Source organism: Ictidomys tridecemlineatus, chromosome 3, assembly GCF_052094955.1.
Source record: "Ictidomys tridecemlineatus isolate mIctTri1 chromosome 3, mIctTri1.hap1, whole genome shotgun sequence".
Lineage (NCBI taxonomy): Eukaryota > Metazoa > Chordata > Mammalia > Rodentia > Sciuridae > Ictidomys > Ictidomys tridecemlineatus.
Window position 1 is genome coordinate 94,736,534 of NC_135479.1, and position 13,774 is coordinate 94,750,307.

The 13,774-nt window shown below is 44.9% G+C and overlaps 1 protein-coding gene and 1 long non-coding RNA gene across 3 annotated transcripts in view; one reads left to right on the forward strand and one right to left on the reverse strand.

Moving 5' to 3' along the window:
* The window catches only part of LOC101961715 (schwannomin-interacting protein 1), a 549,493-nt gene that overhangs the window by 117,222 nt on the left and 418,497 nt on the right, over positions 1 to 13,774 (reverse strand). Inside the window, exon 1 of one of the 2 annotated variants that reach the window (XM_040269940.2) lies at positions 752 to 1,048. The exons of the other annotated variant lie outside the window; for it this stretch is intronic. The gene's annotated coding sequence lies outside the window, so the exon portion shown is untranslated. Of the gene's footprint in view, positions 1 to 751; positions 1,049 to 13,774 lie in introns of those variants that run through there. 2 annotated transcript variants of the gene reach the window in all.
* On the forward strand, positions 1,722 to 11,317 carry LOC144376284 (uncharacterized). The gene is made up of 2 exons (XR_013436574.1): positions 1,722 to 2,139; positions 8,488 to 11,317. It is a non-coding gene; the product is annotated as an uncharacterized LOC144376284 (long non-coding RNA).

Consider the following 13,774-nt stretch of genomic DNA (forward strand, 5'->3'; position numbering starts at 1 on the left):
CCCAAGCCCGCTAATGCAGCATCTCTTTATAGCTTCCCTGGTGGACTTCTTTCTTGGCTGGCTGATGAAAGGGCTTTGGATAGGATGTAAAATGACCGTCCAGTTTCTCCTCTTACACCACACCACCTCTTTTTTTTTTTTCCTAACAATGAAATCCCAGCCTCAGCTGTATACCTCTTAGTCTGTCATAGACACTGGCTTCTGCTAGCAAATCCTTTGCTGTTAAGAAGTTCCATTAGTTAATTTTACATTAGTATCTTAAGAAGCTCTCAGTCATGGGCAAGAATACCAGGAAGTTGAATTAGTAAATGATGGAGCCATAATCAGCTTAAAGAGATGTCTTCCAGCCCCCTGCTAGAGGATGCCACAGAGTTTCTAAGCTTAGAAAATCTCTTCTCTGCACGTGGTACCTCAGGGATAACCAGAGATGCTTCTCCATAACTGCAGTCCGACTCCCTCAGCGGGCCTCCTACTGCAATGCTGCGCTCATGCACACACACACACACACACACACACACACACACACACACACACACACCAAGCCCTGCTAGCCAGTGGCTACCTGCTAGGCAGCAGGCTGCAGGGGGTTAAGGCTGTAGACTTCCAGGCTTGTACTTTCTCCTCTGCAGTAAGTCCTGCAGCCTGGCTCCCACAGAGCATTCAGCTCTTGCAGAAGCTGTATTTCCTCCCAGATATTTTTGCTTCAAACTTGCCTTTCACGGGGTAATATAGCTCAAGAGTCAAAACTTACCCGTCACAGCATTGCCCAGAGTCTGTTCCTTTTCCTGCTGGATCTGTTACCCCTGCGGGGTCCTGGAGTACCTTGGCCTTCTTAACCTTGCTGCTGCTGCCCTTGGGGAGCTGGACGCATCCTCATTGACTGGGCTGCGTGGCTGCACATTTCCCTAGCAACCTCATTTTCCCTTCAGCTCAAACTTCTCCGAACAACACATCTCTGCCTCTGGAATTCTCTGGCCCTTCGGTATGGCACCTCCAGCCTACCATGAGAGCGCCACGCCACAGAGGGCAGATTGGGGAGACAAGGTCTGGGAACTCACCTGCAGAGCAGCAAGGCTCCTACAGGGAGGGGCTGCCTGCAAACTTCCCAGGGACTGTCTGCAGCCCAGTCCCTTGGCCTTAAAGGGGCAGGGCACTTTTCACCATATAAGGAAGGCAGCTGACCTGTCTGCCTGGGAACCTGTCTGCAAGGCAACTCCTTCTTCTGAAGTCCAAGTTCCTGGGGGCATCTGAGGATCTGCATGGGTAGGCAGTTAAAACTCCTGGATGAGGCACAAGAATGAGGTTGGCAGGCCATCTTTAAGGCCAGAAGGCCCTCACATGGAGTTCTTCTCCTTAGAAGGGCTTCTGGCAACAGGAAGCCTACCTTAATTTACAGGAAGAGTGTCTGCTTCTATTTCAGTTTTGGCTCCCTGCAGACCAACAACCCTGCTCACCTCAAGAAGATGAGGCAGACTGACCCCTTCTCTCCTGAGAGGGAAGAAGGACTGTTCAGAAACCAGTGATCTCTGAATGATAAATGGCCTCAGACTGCTAGGAGGGGAAATGACCCTTCTGGGGTGAGGTTCTGACTGCTTAAGACACTTTAGCTGCAGGGTGTGGGAGGCTGAGGCAAGAGGATTGCAAATTCCAGGCCAGCCTCAGCAACTTAGCAACGTAATTTTCTGTCTCAAAATAAGAAATAAAAAAGAGCTGGGAATATATCTCAGTGGTAGGGCATCCCTGGCTTCAATCTCCAGTACCTGTCCCCCCCAAAAAGACATATTAATCCTGCCCCCTGAGCATGAGATGGCCCCGCCTCTTAGCCCTTGCTAAGCAAAAGAGCTCACAGTCCAGGACTGAGGCCTCAGGGCACCTCCTTTTCCCCATCCCTGAGTACCTCTCTGGCTCTTTTGGCTCAAGCCCTTACAGCTGCAGAGAGGAGAACCTGTTTCAGCAAGAGCTAGCATTCCTGGGGCTGATATGTAAGCGCAAGCTGTCGTGCTCATTTGGGGTGATTAAAAGCAATTATAGAATGCTGGATTCTAAGAAGAAAGCAGAGCTCGACTTAATCATCGCCTGGGTGATGATTTCCTCCTTTGCTGCTAACAGATCCTTTGAACGCTCTCCTCAGCAGGCCAGGTAGGTCCCCCAGCACCTCCTCTTTGCTGCTTAGCTGCCTAAGCAAGAGGTGCCTGCGCCACTGAACTGGGCCTTTACAAACGTCACTGGTACCCGATCATCTGGTCTTGTCTTAAGGTCACATCTCACCTTCTTACATATGTGTTTAACACCTGATACAGAACAAACTAGGACTAGAACATACTTTTGGATCAAAGCGAGTAAATGGAACCCAGGATTTTTGTGTGATGTCTCTATACAGTTTTATGAAGAAAGTGTATGTTTATTTTTTTCTTTGTTTTATCATCTCTTTTTATACAGAGTAGTATTATTTTTCATATCATCAAACTTTCTTCAAGGGCAGAGATTTTTTTTTTTTTTTCCAGAAATTGAACCCAGGGGAGCTCAACCACTGAGCCACATCTCCATTCCTTTTTATTTTTATTTTGAGATAGGGTCTTGCTAAGTTGCTTAGGGCCTCACTAAGTTCTAAGGCTGGCCTCAAACTTGTGCTCCTCCTGCCTCAGTCCCCACCCCCCCAAGCTGCTGGGATTACAGGCATGTGCCACCATGTCTCACAAGGGCAGAAATTTTTAAAGGTTATCAAACTTACAACTCTTTGACCCAACAATCTGATTTCTGGAAATTGAATCTAAGGAAATAAAGGAGCAGAAGAAAAACAATATATAAATAAAAATGTTCATTGCATCTCTATCTGTAATAGAAAAAATGAGAAATGACTGCAGGACTCCACGGTCATTTTATATGTCAGTAGTAATAGCCTGTGTTCACTGGTTACGCACAATGTACCAGGCATCGCTCTAAGAAGGTCACAGGGACTGACTTACTCAGTCCCTAGCACAAACCTACTTGACAGACATGGGCAAGTCCCTGTTGGGACATTAAGGCAGGGAGGGTAAGAAATCTGCATTTGGATCGTGGTATTTTGATGCCAGTACCTAGAGTTTTAACATTGTTCTGTGCTCACATCAGAACTCAGCATGACAAAGGCGCTAGGGATAGATGGCAAAGCAGAAAGGCTTGCTAGTCACCTAGAAAAACAGCCAAGATAACCGTGTAGCAGTATGAATCTGCGCATGTTAGCAAGTGAACAGAAACAGAGTGTAAAATTCCTATGACGGCAATGAGCTAAACATCTGCGTCTGTAAGAAATGGAAAGCAATATGTAACACCCAAAATAGGTGTGCAAGAATGTTGGAGTATGATGTGACTTTCTCTAAAATTATCTTCAGAGGAAAGATTTTACCATGTTCATTAAAATTAATAAAAATTAATTCCGGCCACAAAAATCTCGACCTTGGCATCTTACTGCTTGTAGCACATTGGTCTTACGTGATACTAAGGAATAAGTGAGTGGGGACTGCAGGTCCTCTTGAAGGTGCCCTGGTCAGGGACACTCTGCTAATAAGAGGCTCAATGCTGGGGGCTCCATGCTTCACCTGTGCTGCCCTTCAGATCCTGAGGTCAGCTGCAGATAAGTGTATCTTACAGTGTCCATTTTACTAAACCTCAGTGTTTGGGCCTGGTAAGAACAGGGCATACCATAGAGATATTCCTGACAGGTCACTGGAATTGTCTCCTTAGGTGGATTTCAACAACACAGTCCAAATCTGGAAATGTTCCTCAGTAAACAAACACACACATCTCGGAAGATAAAGTCAGTCTATGAAGAAAGAGGAAGATTTTGGTGTAAATTGATTACTAATTCAAATTATATATAATGTTTAAAGCTGTTTTTAAGGATGTAATGAATTAATGTGTTTGTATATCGTGAGGCAAAGTCAAAGAAATTAAGCTATAAGGACAGAGGTGACATAAGGAGGTAGTAAGATATTCATAGCCTTTGACCCCAATAATTATACTTCCCTTTTTGAAATTATTTCAGAGATTTTCTTTCATGAGAGGAGGTAGAAGAGAGGGAGAGAAAACCTTGTGGTTCCAGATAAATCAGTAAATAGATTAAGATTTTGAAAAAATGTAGTAAAGTGCTTACAGGAAAATAGTGGGGTTTTTTTCTGATATTAACAATATAAACTATAGTTTGTACAGTAAAGAAATGAGCTGATCTAATTTGTTTAATATTCTTCTTAACTAAATATACATCATGTAAGAGTGTATTACCAAACTTGGAGACTTCACAAGCTAAGTCCACACTCAGGGCTAAGTGTATTCTTTGGTGTGTCACACCTGCTTTGTTTTGTTTATGTGCATATTTACGATTATTTTTTATAGTTTTATAAGCTGTTTCCCCAAGGTATGCACACGCCGATTATAGAACACACACAGTGGCAGCCGAGGTTCCTGCTGGAAGCGCCTGGAGACTCTGGCTGGGGCATTTTGATGGTGTTCCCTCAGGTCTCAGGAACACATCAGTCCTATCATTTCTCCCCAGTGTAAAATTCCTCAGAAGCAAGCTGCTTATGGAGAGGCAGAGTAGGAACCAGGGGCGACGTTGCCAGGGGCTGGAAGAGAGACTTGCACCCTCAGCAGAGCTGCTAAAGGCCAGGCTGAGCCCCACTGGCCAGGATACCCATCCAGATCAGAAACCTCTTCTTCTCAGGAGGAGCAGCTTGGCCTGGGGAGGGGGTGAGTCAATGCTCCTCTGGGCTCTCTGTGCTTCCTTCCACACTTTCCATGATACCCCTGCACACATTTTCTCCTGTGGTATTCACACTTTGCACACCAGGGCGTGGACTGACTGACTACCTTCAACATCTGTGCAGAATTCAGCTGTGTCAACCTTTGTCAAGCCTCCCCTGTGCTGATGGACATTTGCTTCCATTTTTGTTGTTGTTGTTGTTGTTACAAACGTGAGCACTACAAGCAGTAGGTACCACGGAGGAGGAGGAGGAGGAGGAGGAGGAGGAGGAGGAGGATAAGGAGACCATTCCCGTCACACCACCCCTGTCTCCTCCTTGCCTACACGTGAACACCCGCAGGATTCTGTAGGGTGGGACTAGAAATGGAATAACAGGATCTCTGGGGTCCCATTTATATTTGAATAAACACTGCTATGCAAATAAAGGCTTTTAGTAAGTCTATGCTTTTTATGCATTTTATTGCTTAAAAACAACTATGTGTTTTTTTCTTGAAAAGCTAAGAAAATATATAATATAAACACCAGTGTCAAAAAGAATATAGATAAAAAGGCAAGTCTGTTTATTCCATCCTGCATCTTTGCCCCCTCTGCAGTTTCCTGTGTGCCTTTCAAAATACCGGCATGAGTGTGCATGTGTGTACAATTATAATTTATATCATATACGTACTACATGTTATTATATATGTTATAATATGCAATATGTATTACATGAATGACATCATAACTGAGCTCTACATACACACATGCATATACAAAAAGATACATTATGATCTCATGTGTGTTTATTCATCCATCATCTATCTATCTATCTATCTATCTATCTATCTATCTATTATCTTGCTCTTTTCATTTAACAATATCTTGGAGACTATTCTATGTCCAGGCTGGCAGATTTCCCTTATTTATTTAGTTTGTTTCTTTGTTTCTGTTTTCGAGACAGAGTCTTGTTAATTCTCCCTGCCTGGCCCTCAAACTCATCATCTTCCCAAGCCCCAGAGCCTCACAGGTGTGCACCTCTGCACCAGGCTCATTCTTTTTTCTTTTTTTTTATACTAGGGATTGAACCCAGGGGTGCTTACCACTGAGCTACACCCTCAGCCCCCTTTTCATATTTTATGTTGAAACCGTCTTGTGGAGTTGCTTTGGGTCTCACTAAATTGCTGAGGCTAGCTTTGAACTCATAGTCCCTCGTCTCAGCCTCTTGAGCTGATGGGATTACAGCTGTAGGCCACCCTGCCTGAGAACCAGGTTCATTCTTTATAAACAGCAGGATATCATAACTCTGTCCTCTGTGAGCCCAGAGAGAAGAGACAGAACCTCTGATATTGGGGTCAGGTCACCTCCTGAATCTTGTGTCCTGCCCAGGATGATCAACTCCTAGAAAGAGCCACCTGTTTCCAGGAAGTGCTTGTCCACCCCCTCTGGCACAGGTCTCTCCTGGCAGGATGATCACAGTGCAGTTGGACACCATGTAGGAGACATATTTGTTCTTTTGCTTTGCTTTGTTCTGTCTTGGTGCTGTGGATTGCACACAGGGAGTCACACAAGCCAGGCTGGTGCTCTGCCACTGACTGCACCCCACCAGCTTCTTCAGAGATGCCCTCTATTTGCCGATGACCAGGGTGCAAGGCACTGGAGGAGGAACTGAGAACCATCCAAACACTCACTTTTGGGAGGGAGTGACCAATGTGTGATGGTGCTGGCCAGCTGTCCCGAGCAAAGACCTCTGAATCTGCTGACCTTGGTCACTGACTGAGGCCATTCCCAGTGACCCTCTTTTCCTGTAAAGCTGTAGTGTGGGGCCACGCCCTCCATGTTCCTTGTGTTTCTTCTCCACATTGTTCTTCTTCCCAGCTCCATACCAGCCCACAATCCAAGCCCAAGCTGACCACTTCCTGTAGGGGACTCATCTTTCCGACAGGCCCTTCAGCTCGCCAAGCCCTTGTTACTTTTACTTTATAGACATCTGAGTGGATATTGCTGATACTCAAGGATTCATTTCCTTTCCCTTATGGGTTCATACCCTTCCTAGGGTGGGGATCATTCATCTGACACAATGTGTTGGAAATCTGGGACATGCTGGCCTTTCAGAATTTTGTCTGGTAGTGGACAAAACAGGCAAAATCCCCACAGGCTGGGTCTGGCTGCTACCTGTGTGTGTGATCTACCAAGAGAGGTGGCACGTGTGTACCTGGAACTCCCATCCCTAGACTTCCCATGTTCTTGTGGGGAGACATAGCAATGGAAAAATGAAGAAGAAAATTTCAGGTAGTGAAATTTCCATAGTAGGGAGAAGATGGGCCTGTGAAGGGTGGCTGGGTGTTGGTCTACCCAGGGCTCTGGTTTCCTGCCTGGAAGCTGGTCATGTCTATCTTTTCAGTCCTGCACCTACCAGCCAGTTCACCTTGAGAGCAGTTGGGGTAAGTACCTATTATGGAATCATTTAAAATTTCCTCAGGCGCCAGACCGGCGTTTCTACCTCATGGCTTTTAGCTTCACTGGCTGGTAGAGTGGAAGGCTTTTTGACCTCGGAGTCAGGTGGTAATCTTCTGACTTAACCTGAGCTCCCTCTGGATGTTTGCAGCATATTTGCCAGTGCCACTTATACCAGTTACAAAAACAGCAAATGCAAAAGGAAAGTGATCTCAAATTCCTATCAAGAAATACCTGCTAAACAGTTGGCATTCCATTCTACAATTTTCTCTCCAAGCAATTTTGGAAACCCCCTGGTTGGACTTCTGTAAAGGCTTGCACCTGGGGAACGGTGCAAGGCTTTTACGGGGAGTGCTATTATAGGTCTCTGCAGGGCCGTGAGAGGAGGCCTGGGAGCTGGGCTTTACGGTCCAGTGAGGTTAGCTGTTTACTGTTCCCATAAGCTTTTTTACTTGCAATAAAGGTCAATGGGCCTTTTTAGGGAGAAAAGCTAGACCCTGTCTAAAGCTGCAGTATTCCGTGGTCAGAGAGAGAGGCTGCTTTGGATTCTTCTGGAAAGAGGCAGTTTGTTTACCTAGCTGGAGAGTGGCCAGCTGATGAGCCAGGCCCCTAGGAATCCAGACTTGAGGCTGAAGGTGGAGTCAGACCGTCTGACCTGACCGCAGGCCGGGTGTGCAGGCTGGGTCTGGCTGCTACCTGGGTGTGGGATCTGCCAAGAGAGGTGGCACGTGTGTACCTGGAACTCCCATCCCTAGACTTCCCAGGCAGCTTGAGCCCCTGAGGACCGCAGTTTGTGGCCCACGGAGAGGTAAATCCAGGACAGCAGACCAGTCCCACTAACACTTGATTTTTCTCTTTTTCTTCTTAGTTTTTTGAATAATGAAATCAAACTGAGTGGGTATTTCCCTAAAGACATTGGTGTTCAACATTTTTTTTTTTGTTGAATGTAACCTAAAGGACTTTTGAGAACTATGTACTCACTTCCAGTTTTAAGGTTGAGATCTAAAAGAACTCATCAACAGCTTACAGCAGGAAAGGATACAAGTTATGTTATGTTGCAAATATTGGGTTTTAAAAGTACCTCTCGAGGAATACAGATGGCGGAGCAACTCGACACAGCTCCATCCGCAGGTAGAAGTTAGGATGTTGTATTCTTTCTTTTCTCCTTGAATTTTTTTCATTCCTTTACAGAATTTCATCCTAGGTAACGTGGACTTTGTGTTTAATAAGAGTATAGAATTTCTACCTCAGTACAGTTTTCTATGATAAAAACAAAGTGAAATTACATGAATTGTCTCTCTCTCTTGTCTTCCCAGTTGGACACAAGGGACTCCCCATGGCAAGATGCAAGACAGAAGCACGATCACCTGGGGAGTCCTTGGGACAGAGCCCTGAGGAGGCCCCTTGACCTCCTCAGAATGAGATGTGAACGAGCACTAAACATCTGCTGGGCTAATCATTGGACTTTTAGGGTTAGTAGTTACCGTAAGGTAGGCTTCACTGTTCTGATGAATATAGGGTATAACTGATCAAAGTGACATAGATGAATTACAACTTTTGGAAGGTAATTACTAAGATTAAATATTTCTTTAATTCTTACCAGCCGCAGTGGCACACACCTGTAATCCCAGCAGCTCAGGAGGCTGACACAGGAGGATTACAAATTCAAAGGCAGCCTCAGCAAAAGCGAGGTGTTAAGCAACTCAGTGAGACCCTGTGTCTAAATAAGATACAAAATAGAGCTGGGGATGTGGCTCAGTGGTCGAGTGCCCTTGAGTTCAAACCCTGGTACCGCCACCCCCCCCCCCCAATTTTAATTCTTGAAAAATGCATCTCAATAAAAATCAAGAAGTCTTGTTCATATAAATGGGATGGAAGGTGGACATAACAGGGTCACTCAATTTCCATGGAGTTACACACACTTAGTGATCTATAATAAAAAATTAAACCATCTATCAACTGACAACCGAATCGAGTTCCATTGCAATGTTATTGAAGGCAAAGATTTAGCCACCCCTTGACTTCCGAAGGAATTTTCTACCCAGACTTTTATCTTACCAAGATTTCAAATTATTATTATTTTTTTTTCTGGAGCTCCCGTGCAGATAACTACAGCAAGATTCTGTAAGATGGGAGAAATTGCCTTTGGAAAAGGCAGCCAAGTTTAGGAATGTGTCATGAAATTTGAAAATCTGTGAGTTCATTTCCTCTAAAAATTGTGTTTATATCTTTTGAAAGTCTCTATGAATGAATGCCCAGTGATACCTGTGCCCCATGAAAGGTACCGAAGAGAGGGAGAAGAGGCCAGAGGTGAGGCACCTCCTTGCTGGATCCCCTCTGGCTGCAGATATCCTTTTAGCCCTTGCCCATCTCTTCTGCCTGACTCCTAACTCCCATAGTGAGCAAGTTCCTGATCAAGATTCAAATCTGTAGCATATAGGCAATTATTTAAAATCAGTAAGAAAAATGTGGTTATTCCCGCAGAAAAAGACAGCAAATGATACCAATAGGCAGTTATCAAAGGATGAAATGCAAGTGGCCAGTCCCTAAAGAAAATGTTAAAACAGAAATCATAGATGTGCAATTTAAGACAAGATACCATTTTCGAAATCAAATTGGAAAAATAAATAACATCAAGTGGTGGTTGGGAAGAAAATGAACTGGTTCAATGCTTTTCTAAATAGCAGGAAAGCAATATGCATTAAACATCTAAAAAACAGTATTAAGTTGACCTAAAAATCCTCAGTCTAAGTGTTATTCTAAAGATCATAATTCTAAAGAATCACATACAAGAAAGAGTCAGTCTCAAATTCTATCACAATGGACATGTTGGCTGGGATTTCTTGAGCATCTTGTATTTGAAATGCCCCCTCTCAATGTCACTTTCTTGGCCTCTTGGCTAAGACTCCTGATGGATTTGGAACAACTGATTGCACATTGAGTGCCAGTGGATTGGCCTCTTGCAATAGGCTGCTATTGTCTGCAGAATGTGATTTGAAGGGTAGGGGTGCCTCCTCCAGGGGTACACGAGGCAGGAGATGAGTGAGCACAGCACACCTGTAATAGTGAGGTCAGACCTGCTGTGAAGTCAGTCCAGCCTGGGACATGCACTGAGCTCTGTCCCCATGCAATGAGAACTACTAGCAAGGTTCTTGCAGGGGACCATGACATGATACATACTTGGGATAGTTTTCTTATTCTAATCCCCGTCCCAAAAAGGAAAACGCTGTAAAATAGAATATTCAGTCTAATTTCATTTTTAAAAAAATGTTTACAAAGAAAGAAAGGATATGTAGCAATACTAGGGAATGAAATAGATCAAATTATATTTTGTGCATGTATGAATATGTCACGATGAAGCCCACTTTTATGTATAATTAGGATATACCAATAAAAATAGATACACTTGGGTGGTGGAATGATGGATGATAGTTTATGAAAACATTTTGCATAAATTAATTATAGTTGACATATAAAAGCACTTGTACGTTAATCATCAGAATTCAAGAGAATCCCCTGATTTTTAAGAGAATTGAAAAGAAACAAAGTAGAATCCAAATTCTGGAAGAGTAAAGATTGTGATAAAGACTCAGACAAGGGGCTACAAAGCGCCCCCATCTCCCCCGACCCCATGCCTGGTGCCTGCCTAGCCTCAGCGCAGAGCTCAGGTGCTGTGGGAGAAGAGCCCTCCTCTGCTCTTCCTGCTCCCCACCTCCTCTGGGATTCAAGCTCCAGCTATACTGTATGATCTCCACACGAGGACATGTGTTATGGTTTGGATGTAAGGTGTCCCCCAAAAGCTCACGTGTGAGAGAATGCAAGGTTTGAAGGAAACGTGATTAGGTTATGAGAGCCTTAACCAGTCAGTGAATTAATCCCTTGATGGGATTAACAAGTGGTGACTGAAGGCCGGTGGGGTGTGGCTGGAGGAGGTGGGCAGGTGGGTGTTGAGAGCACGGCTTGGAGGCACATATTTTGTGCTTGGCCAGTGGAGTCCTTGCTTCCTGATTATTATGTGAACTGCTTCCCTCTACCACACTCTTCCACCAAGATGTTCAGCCTCACCTCCAACTCTAAGGAATGGAGCCATCTGTCTATAGACCTGTGAAACCGTGATCCCCCAAATAAACTTTTCCTCCTCTACAATTGTTCTTGTCAGGTCTTTTAGTCATCCAGGGAGTGAGAACGGGATTCAGATGTAGAGGATGCAACTCTGATTCTGGTAGGTCACTAGTTGGGTTATCCTAAGGAAGCCACTAAACCTCTTCCAGACACAGTAAAATGGAGCTGATGATGGTAACCTGTTTCTTCACGTGGTTGCCATGTAGACTGAATGATTAATATGAGAAAGCGCGGCACACCACACACTCATGGCTCAAGATAGACTACACGTATGCATAGTCTTCAAAAGTATGACGGAACAGCTGCAGAATTGAAGATGGAAGCTTTCACCTTGACACAGCCTAGGCTCAGTGTAGGTAGAGCCCCTGGACCTGTGGAGGTGCCCAGAGCTGGAGATGCCTGGCCCACCCCAGCACTTTGAGAAGTGCTGATTGTTTCTTTTCTCCATAAACAGAGGTTAAAGAATATTTACTTTCTGGTAAAAACTAGGAGCCAGTAAATAAGGAACATTGTTGAGAAACAAGCTATGGAAACAATGATGTTATTTAAATTTAAATGTTTGCCTACAGTGTTTTAGAATATAATAAATTATAGCTGCTCTTTTTAAATATTTACTGAGGAGACATTCTCTAAGATATTGGAATATTAACAATAAATGTGACCGCTCACCACAGTCTGAGATTACCACAGAGTTTGTAAAACACATCTGATACAGGAGATTTTATTTGCTTGGCTACAAAATATAAGGAATTATGCTTATTCCAAGACTGAATACACACTCTTCATTGGAGGGTCATTTTACTCTCAAGCCAATTTAAGCCCCCACGCTGGATAGGGGTTCTCATTGGCCCAGTGCTTTGGCATTACCATGTGTATGGGTAGGTTCTCATTAGTCCAGTGAGTGTACCATACATCTTGGAATACTCCATTGCTTTGGCCCCCTGATGACAGGGCATATATAGGATGGGTTCTTGTTAGTTCACTGCTTTGGCTGTAGGTTTCTCTTGGTGGACCATCAGAAACAAAGTGTGCTTCTAGTAGATTCCACTTCTAGCAGATTCACAATTTAACACAGTGAAGTGTGATTCATGTATTTCACAATGTCATTCAAGGTGACATCTGGGGAGTGTCAGAGGGCTGTGAGAGATGATAAACTGATCTTATTGAATGAACTGTGTGTCCTTGGAGTATTATTTTGTCCAGCACTCACCTCCTTTGTAATAATACACATAATTTCAAGTGCTTTGATTATAGTATGGTGTATAAGAAGGTTCCTTAAGCACAGGAGTGGGGAGCAGGACCTCATCTCTCCCTCCAGACCCTACAGTGGACCAAGAACCTGACAGTTACTTGCTATGAAGCTGAATCTGCTTGCAGATGTATTTTCTCAAGTTCCACCTTACTGGCCTGCCCATTATTAAATAAATAAATAAACTCCCGGTGCTATAATTTGAATATGGCTTTTCCAGTACAAAACTTATGTTAAAATGTATTCCCTTTTATGAGATGCTGAGAGGTGGAAGCAGGTAGGACCTCAGGAAGTGATGAGGGCTGCACTCTGGAGCATGGATTAATCCACCCCTGTGATTAAGGGATTGGTAGGTTAATGGGTTATCTGGAATGGGGGGGGGGATCTGCTTTAAAAGCCAGTCTGGCCAGGTCTCATGTGCTCCCTCTGCACTGCCTTGGGACCTCTGACAGCAAGAAGCCCTCACCAGAAGTGGCTCCTCGACTCTGGATCAGGACCAGAAGCCAAAATAAACCTCCTTTCTTCATAACCTAGTCAGTCTATGGTATTGTGTTATCAGCAACAGGAAGTGCACTAAGACAGCCTTAAATAGAGCAGATGGTTCTTACATAAAAATGCAACGTAGTGGAAAACATGGCTTACTATTCTGTGTGCATTCCACCTGTGGCCCTCCCTGCCAGCCCCAGATGCTGGGCAGTGAAACATCTGTGGGGTGAACATGCATTTGTGCCTGAGCTGCAGCTCTGCAAACTCAGGGCACGTGGGTGAGGTGTAAGAGGCGGAGGTCGGGCTGCTCCAGATGGCAGCAGGGTCAGCTTGAGGGCACCTTGGGTTTTGGAGAAGCATTCCTACCACTGGCTTTGGGGACGGGGACAGTGGTATCTTTTAGCTATCGTTGTTGGTTGCCTAAGATGCTCCCAGTGCCACAGTCCAGGAGCATTCTGCTTCCGCCTTCCTAACCCAGGCCGAGTTGGCACCCCTGGCTCTCCTCCTGGCTCTGCTGGCAGCCAGTCCTGAGGCCTGGCACATGGGGAGCTCCAGTTCCAGCCTCAATGCCCTTTTCCCTGCATGCCTACCCCACAGGGTGTCTGTCTCCTGCAGCAGAACTCTGACTGGCATCCCAGGAGAACGTGAGGCCTGGCAGCATCTGGTGCCTGCTCCAGTTATGGTGACAGGAAGCATGTACGTAGCAAAGGCAGCCTCTGGTTCACGGTCCCTGCCAGCCCTCACCC